The sequence below is a fragment of the Chinchilla lanigera genome, unplaced genomic scaffold, assembly GCF_000276665.1.
Source record: "Chinchilla lanigera isolate Chin_1 unplaced genomic scaffold, ChiLan1.0 scaffold00043, whole genome shotgun sequence".
In the NCBI taxonomy this organism is placed as follows: Eukaryota; Metazoa; Chordata; class Mammalia; order Rodentia; family Chinchillidae; genus Chinchilla; species Chinchilla lanigera.
This window is the reverse complement of record NW_004955444.1, coordinates 232153-241289: the sequence shown is the minus strand read 5'-3', so window position 1 is coordinate 241289 and position 9137 is coordinate 232153.

The window sequence follows — 9137 nt, the reverse complement described above, 5'->3', positions numbered from 1 at the left end:
TTCTATCTGACCATAGCACAATAAAATTGGAAATTAATGACAAAAGGTACCACAAGAACTCCATAAACACATGGAAATTAAATAATAGCCTCCTGAACAACCAGTGGGTTACAGAAGAAATTAAACAATATCTGTAAGCAAATGAAAATGTTAATACAACTTACTAGAATCTGTGGGATGCAATTAAAGCAGTCCTCTGAGAAAAGTTTATAGTGGTAAACTCACATAGCAGGAAAACAAAATAAGAACAAATAAATAGCTTAATGCTGCACCTCAAATTTTTAGAAAAAGAAGAACAAGTCAAGCCCAAAGCTCAAAGAAGAGAGGAAATTATAAAGATCAGGAAGAAATAAATGCAACTGAGACTAAGAAAACACTACAAAGAATTAATAAATCTAAGAGTCGGTTCTTTAAAAGAATAAATAAATTTGATAAATCCCTAGCCAACCTTACCAAAAAAGGAAAGACCCAAATTCATGCAAAAAAGAATGAAAAAGGTGAAACCAGTTCAGATCCTATTAAATTCAGAAGATCATCAATATCTGCTTTGAAAATCTTTACTCCCATAGGATGGAAAACACAGAAGAAATGGACAGATTTCTAGATAAGTATGAATTACCAAAGTTGAATCAAGAAGGTATAAAAATCTTGAATAATCCAACATCAATTATGGAAATTGAAAATGTGATTAAAAACCTACTGACAAAGAAAAGACCAGGTCTTGATGGTTCACAGCTGAATTCTACAAGACATTCAGAGAAGATTTAATGCCAACACTCTTCAAACTCTTTAATAAAATTGCAATTCTCCCTAACTCTCCCTAATCAAGTATTATATTGATACCAAAACCAGAGAGAGACCAAACTAAAAAAGAGAACTATAGAACAATCTCCCTAATGAGCACAGAGGCAAAGATACTCAATAAAATAGTAGCAAACAGAATTCAGCAAATAATCAAGAAGATAATACACCATGACCACCTAGGATTCATCCCAGGGATGCAGGGATGGTTTAATATACACAAATCAATCAGTGTAATACACCATATCAACAGAAGCAAAGAGAAAAATCACATAATCATCTCAATAGATGCAGAGAAAGCTTTTGACAAAGTCCAACATGCATTCATGGTAAAAACCCTACAGAAAATAGGAATCAATGGTCTTTACCTCAATCTGATAAAAGCCATCTATGACAAACTAATAGCCAACGTCATACTAAATGGACAAAAACTGAAAGCTTTCACTTTAAAATCAGAAACAAGACAAGGATTTCAACTGTCAGCATTCTTATTCAACATAGTTCTGGAAACATTAGCCAGAACCATTAGATAAGAGAGAGATATAAAAGGAATAAGAATAGGAAAGGAAGAAGTGAAATTATCATTTTTGCAGATGACATAGTACTCTACATGGAAGACCACAAAAATTCCACAAGAAGACCCCTAGAATTAATCAATGAATTCAGTAGTATAGCTGGGTACAAAGTCAAAATTCAAAAATCAGTAGCATTCTTATACACAAACAACAAACAGACTGAGAGAAAAACTAAGGAAACTATACCTTTTATAATAGCATCCAAAAAATTAAAATATTTAGGAATCAATCTAACAAAAGAAGTAAAAGATCTATACAGTGAAAACTACAGTACTTTGAAAAAAGAAACTGAAGAGGATTTCAGAAAATGGAAGGATATTCCTTGTTTATGGATAGGAAGAACAAACATTGTGAAAATTGCCATACTGCCAAAATTGTAGTACAGATTCAATGCAATTCCCATTAAAATATCATTGCAATACCTCACAGATCTTGAGAAAACATGCCTTAAATTCATCTGGAACCAGAAGAGACCCAGAATAGCAAAAGCAATCCTGGGCAACAAAAAAAAGGCAGGTGGCATCACAATCCCTGATTTGAAATTACACTACAAAGCTACTGTGATAAAATCAATATGGTACTGGCAAAAAAACAGACCTGAGAATCAATGGAATGGACTGGAAGATGCACCCACAATCAAAAACAAACTCAGCCACCTTATCTTTGACAAAAAGGCTGAACAAGTTCCCTGGAAGAAAGACAGCCTCTTTAATAAATGGTGCTGGAAAAACTGGCACACCACATGCCACAGACTGAAACTCAACTCATGTCTATCACCATGCACCAAACTCAAGTCAAAATGGATCACAGATCTAAATATTAAAACAGAAGCATTAAATCTACTGGAAGAGAAAGTAGGTAAAAATCTTGAAGACATAGGGGTAGGCACAGAGTTCATGAACAAAAAGCAAACTGCATGGGAAACACTTCAAAGAATCAACAACTGGGATCTCATCTTACTGAAAAGTTTTTGCACATCTAAATAAATCAACAGCAGAGTAAAAAGAAAACCCAAAAATTGGGAAAACATTCTAGCTTACTGTCCCTTGGACAAATGACTTCTATCTAGAGCATATAAAAAATTGAAAAACATCAGACCCCAAAATTCAAAACCCCAGTACAAAAATGGGCATCTGAGATAAACACACACCTCTCAGATAAAGAAATGCAAATGCAAAAAATACATGAGAAAATGTTCAGCATCATTAGTGATTCATGAAATGCAAATTAAAACAACACTGAGATTCCATCACACCCCTATAAGAATGGCTATCATTAAGAAATCAACCAATAACAAATGCTGGTGAGGCTGTGGAGAAAAAGGAACACTTCTCCACTGCTGGTGGGAGTGTAGACTGGTGCAACCATTGTGGAAATCAGTTTGGAGATTCCTCAGTAAACTAGGACTAGAGGTCCCATTCAATACAGCTATTCCCCTTCTGGGAATCTTTCCAGAAGAACTGAAAACATCATATCACAGTGTTATATGTACACCCATGTTTATAGCAGCACAATTTGCAATAGCTAAGTTGTGGAAGCAACACAAATGTCCATCCACTGAGAAATGGATAAAAAAGTTGTGGTGTTTTTACATAATGGAATATTACTCAGCTACAAAGAAAGATAATCTCAAGGCTTTTATAGGAAAATAGACACACCTAGTGACCATACTCATAAGTGAAATAAATCAGACCCACATTTGTAAACACTGTATTGTCTCACTAGTGTAAGAACCTGAAAGAGTGAATAAAATCTAGGAGGTATAATAGACATTGTGAAAGGAAAGGAAACTGCTCAAAAGGAAAGAATAACTGGGATGAGGGAAAAGAGAAAAGAAAGAAGGGGAAAATATGTATATATGTATACACAGGAAAACTAACATAGTTGTACTTCTGACTTTTATTGCTTTATTGAAAGGAACTGTTAATGTTTAATTGTATGATCACTCATACATGTCTGTATTTGTTTATGTGAGTATCCAATTGAAAATATCAATATGTAATACAACAACAATTGTTAATTTCCTATCAACTTGTCTGAGATCCTGTATTGCTTGTAATGTTTTTATGTTATTTTCTAAATGTATGTGTGTTTGTTAAGATGTTTTAGTTCTCTTATCTTTAAAATAAAAAGAATCCTGGGGACTTGAAAGTGCATTTGGGAACCATAAGTGAAAACTGGCCAGATGTGTGTAAAGGTGTGAAGCAAAGGCTTGAAAAGTGAACTGAGAGTTTCAATTTCATCCAGTGGAGGAAGACATTTAGGATTACAGTACAGTATTTCAATAGAATAACTGAACTCCATTAGTGGTGCTGGAAAAATTGGCTTGCTACCTGCCAAAGACTGAAAATAGACCCAGCCTATCACCATGCACCAAACTCAACTCAAAATGGTTCCCAGATCTCAATATTAAACCAGAAACACTAAATCTATTGGAAGAGAAAGTAGGTAAAAACCTTGAAGACATGGGGGTAGGCAGAGAGTTCATGAACAAAAACCAAATTACAAGTGAAACACTTGAAAGAATCAACAACTAGGATCTCATCCTACTGAAAAGTTTCTACAGATCTAAAGAAATCACCAGCAGAGTAAAAAGAAAACCCACAAACTTGGAAAAAGTTTTAGCTGACTGTCCCTCAGACAAAGGGCTTCTATCTAGAACATATAAAGAATTAAAAAATTTCAGCCCCCCCAAATTCAAAGACCCAATCCAAAAATGGGCAGCTGAGATGGATACACACTTCTCAGATAAGGAAATGCAAATGACAAATAAATACATGAGAAAATGTTCAACATCATTAGCCATTTGAGAAATGCAAATTGAAACAACATTGAGACTCCATCTTACCCCAGTAAGAATGGCTAGCATTAAGAAATCAACCAATAACAAATGCTGGCGAGGCTGTGGAGAAATAGGAACCCTTCTCCACTGCTGGTGGGAATGCAGACTGGTGAAACCACTGTGGAAATCAGTTTGGAGATTCCTCAGAAAACTAGGTCTAGAGATCCCATTCAACCCAGCTATTCCCCTTCTGGGTGTTTTCCCAGAAGATCTAAAAACATCATATCACAGTGATATATGTGCACCTATGTTCATAGCAGCACAATTTGTAATTGCTAAATTGTAGAAGCAACCCAAATGTCCATCCACTGAGGATTGGATAAGAAAATTGTGGTACTTTTATATAATGGAATATTACTCAGCTATAAAGAAAGATAAACTTGAGGCCTTTATAGGTAAATGCTCACAACCAGAGACCATACTCATAAGTGAAATAAATCAGACCTGCATGTGCAAGTACCGCATTGTCCCACTAATGTAAAACCTGAAAGAGTTAATTTAAGCTAGGAGGTATGATAGGCATTGTGAAATGATATGAAAACACTCAAGGATAAAGGGCAACTTGTATGTGGGAAAAGAGAAGGGAAAGAAGCAGAAATTTTGTATGTATGTATATACAGGATAGTTAACATAGTTGTTCTACTGTCTTCTATTTCTTTGTGAAAGAAACTGTCGATGAGCCCTTGATTGATCAATATTGCATGTCTCTATCTGTTATCATGAGAAACTACTTTGAAGATATCAATATGTAATACAACAAGCATTGTTAATTTCCTACCACTTTGTTTGTAACTCTGTATTGTCTGTACTGTTGTTTTGTTATTTTGTAAAAGGTTGTCTGTCAATGTTTTCCTCCTTTTATTTAAAAAAAAAAAAAAGAATAACTGAACTCCATTAGCAAGTAAATTGTATGAATGGCTGAGCTATGGTAGCTATTGTTCATTGGTGAGAGCCTGACCTGGAGCCAGGGCTCCCTGGGTGGCCAGTAGCTGCTGCAAAGAAGGAGCAGAGCAGAGTGTGGATGGGCTGACAGCTGATGGGTAGGATGAAGAGGGAGTTATGGGCAGCACTGTGCAGGTAGAGCTAACACAGTTTACTTACTAGCTGAATAGTGAAGGATAGATGTCCACTGATGGTGTCAGCTTTGACATTTATATAATGAGGAACAGCAGGTAATTGGGATATGAGTTCACAGTGTAGGAGAAACGTACATGTTAGACACAAGGAATGATTTTCCTTAGAATTGACAATTGAAGTTTTCAAAGAAATCACTAAGGTGGAGCATGCCAGATAAAGAACAGGGAGACTAAAGACTGAATCTTGAGAAATATCTCTACTGAGGAGCGAGTGGAAAAAAAAGTAAAGAGGAAACTGTCAGGAAAAAGACAGTATGTAGCAACAAACACCCAGACAGGGACATTTCACAAAGCAGGAACCAATAGTGTCTAAAGCTGAAGAAGCATTGAGGCAGTACAATAGTTCTGATATTTAAAAGTTCATTGGTGATTGTGGAAAGCATAATTAACTGTTGACTGTAGAATTCAAATTGCAGGACTTTAAAACGCAACTATGAGATGAGGAATGAAAGCAGTGAGCGTTTTAACTCTCTGAAGGTAATAGCAACAAAGGGAAAGGAAGTGCCACTGAAAGCTTGCTGAGGTCACCACATCTGAGAAGATTTGTTGTCAGTCATTTGACTCATGTGATGGTTGTAGAGGACTTGTGAACTCAAGATGTTAATAGCTTTGTCAACAACCAGATAAGGAAAGAATTTGGAGAGAATTATCTGGTGGGCTGTTCCACGAACTTTGCATTGGATTAGCGTTTATTTCTCTGAGTTCAGAAAAAGTAGTCACTGGAGAGGGAAAGCTTGAAGAGTCCAGAAAGAACACACTCATGGAACAATCCTATGAATGAAAGGAGAAAGTAGAGTTTATTGCTGGGACCTTAAGATGATTAAATTCATTCTCCTACTGTTGATAGGTAATGGAACTTGTGATTCTGAGGTCTGGGAACAATAAAGCTTTTCTAGGGAATGTTTATTAAAGTTATAAAAGATCCACACTGTTTTGAGGATTTGTTTTCTAGAGCTGAAACCTCAGGATACATGGCAATATAAACTCAGTGTCGCCTCAATCTAGCTTGAACTAAGAGGTGGGCAGGCAGGAGTTTGCCCTGGAAAGTGCCACTGCTTTGGCTGCTTCCTTAGCTTTCAAAACTGCTACTCCATTTATGAGACTAACAAAAGCAAATTATTTATAATACAGTGCGTCCAACTTGGGTCTGCATTAGAAGAAAGCTAATTCCTGGTAATAATATGGTCAAAGAAACCTTTATCTATTTATAGTGGGGAGAATGTGGCCTGACATATTTAAAAAAAAAAAAACAAACCTGAATATATTTCATCTGGTGCTGTGCACTGTGCGTGATATGGTCACCAATCAGCATGAACGGAAGCTGTGATTTGACAGCTAACCATTGGCCCAATGCATACCGACATCTAGCACGCAGGTAATGTGGAAGCAGAGGGTATTTTTCCCTTCCATCATTCTTCCTAGGAAGGCAAGCAAAGAGAAGTTAATGGCAGTTGCATTTGACTAATGTTATTAGTTGTAGAGGATTTGTAAACTCAAGATGTTAATAGCTTTGTCAATAACCAGATAAGGAATAGATTTGGAAAGAATTATCTGCTGGGCTGTTCCGTGACCTTTGCATTAGATTAATTTGTATTTTTCAGAAAAGTTCTTGATTTCTCATGAAACAGAGTATGTTGTCTGATAATTCTGTGACTGGGACTCTTTAAAAAGTAATGATTTTCAGTAATTAAAACACTTGGTGAGTATCAAAACCATCAAAGTAGTAATTTGTAGAAACAGAACAGGGGAGCCAAAGGGTGAGTTTCTGATTCATAAGAACTAGACCCTTATGTTTGAATATGTTTGGTATGTGTGTGTAAGTGGTTGAGTGAAGAATGTCCTAAAGGAGAAAAACAAGGAAGAAAAAGTTTGCTAAATATGATATTTTGAATTTGTTTAAGACAAGTGGTCATTATTCCTGAAAATAAAACAAAGGAAAGTCAATAGGTATTCAATCCAAAATGTAGGGTTCTTGGGTATTTCTGTGATTTCTGCAGTAGACATTACATGGGTCTGGCCTCCAATTTTAGACTGGCAGACATGGCTTGTTAACTGCAGTGTGTGGTACACTGGAAAGAACCTGGTTCTTAAAGTGGACCCTCGTCTTTAGGGATGGATACAGCTGCTTCAGAAGTAGAAAACATATAAGCTGAACAACAAATCAGGGTACTGAGGCAACAAGAAATTCTATATATCTGCAGGCTCTGTCATCTTTATCATCTTGTCTCTAGGAATTTGCCCACATCCCTGTATATGCAAGTCACTTAAAATTTATTTGTTGATGAAAACCAGGTAATGAATGATACTGAGAGGATATCTAGGGATAGAAGTACTCAGAAATTCAGGCAGTGAGCACTAGGGGCAAAGTCTGTTAGGAAATAGTGGGAAACAAACTTAGGGGAGGCTCAGGCTCAAGATCTCAACCCCGACAGAACAAGATTGGGGCTGGGTTTTTGGTGCTGATATTGAAGGACCTTTATCAAGGCAAGCCCAGGCCTCAGGAAATAAGACTGAAGTCCATCTGTCAGCCCATTAATTCATTCATTCATTTTTCAACTGATTCAGTGCCCTTCCTTCGCCAAGTACACTATAGATGCTAAGAGTAAAGCAGAGACACAAACTTCTGTGTTCATGTAGTGCATAGTAAAAGGAAATAGGAAATTTTTTAAAAAGGTAAGTATAACATATAGTGGCTAGATAGTACTAACTTGAAAGAAAAAGCCAGCAAGATAGGACAATATCAAACAATGGAAACAGTTATGACATGAGTTTAAACTGGGTAGTCAGGGATGACATCACTAAAGTGACCTTTGAATAAACACACACACACACACACACACACACATACACAATGGAGTGATCCATGCAGACATTGGCATGCGCAAAGTGTCTCATACTACAATAGATCAGAAAAATTCTAGAAAGCAGAAAAGTTCATAAAGCTTAAGGGGAGTGACCAAGAAAGAAAGATGAAATCAGAAGGCAAAGGTAGGAGCAGAATGGATGGAGATTATATAGGACTTTGAGGGACTGAACTTCTCCAAGATCAAAAGTGGTCCTCAAGAATAAGATGTGGTGGAGCTGGTCTACACATGTCTCTGCTGGGTCCCCATTTCTAGAGCTCTCCTTTGTTCTGGGATGAGTCATGTGAAAAGCCCTTCTGTGGGGCTGAAGTGGCTGGGAAATAAGTGGGTGCTATCACATAACCCATAGTGGGGGAAACGCACCAGAAGAATATGTGTCGCCAGCACTTCTATAGCACTGTGCCCAGCCCCCAAAGAAACCTTTGTTATGTCCTATTTCTATAGAACCTAAACCAAAGCATTAGCTTCTCTGGATATATTTAAACTATAATTATGCTCTAAAAAGGTTTCCTACTGAGCAGAACATAATGACAGGATGAGGAGCGTTGGGGCTGATTTATATGGACACAGACTTAGTTATCTTTAGCTTGTTCACTATTGCACCTCCTCCTGTGAGCAATAATGTATAGCTAAACAAATTCCCCTATTTTATATCCTCTCTGTGTATGGGTATGGGTAGTTTATTATATACTTAAGTGAAGTTTAGATTTTAAAAATGCAAGTTTTTCCAACATTTTAATCCTGGGTCATCCACTTCTCTCAGCTGTCCACTTACTAAATAAGGTCTGACGCCTGTGTAGTTGCTGCTGGGAAAGAACAGGAATGGGACCCAGAGGACACATTTATGGACCAACTTCTCCTTGCATCAAATTACTGTTGTGTTCACATTTAATTATTCTAAATTGTTGAAGAGTCTGTC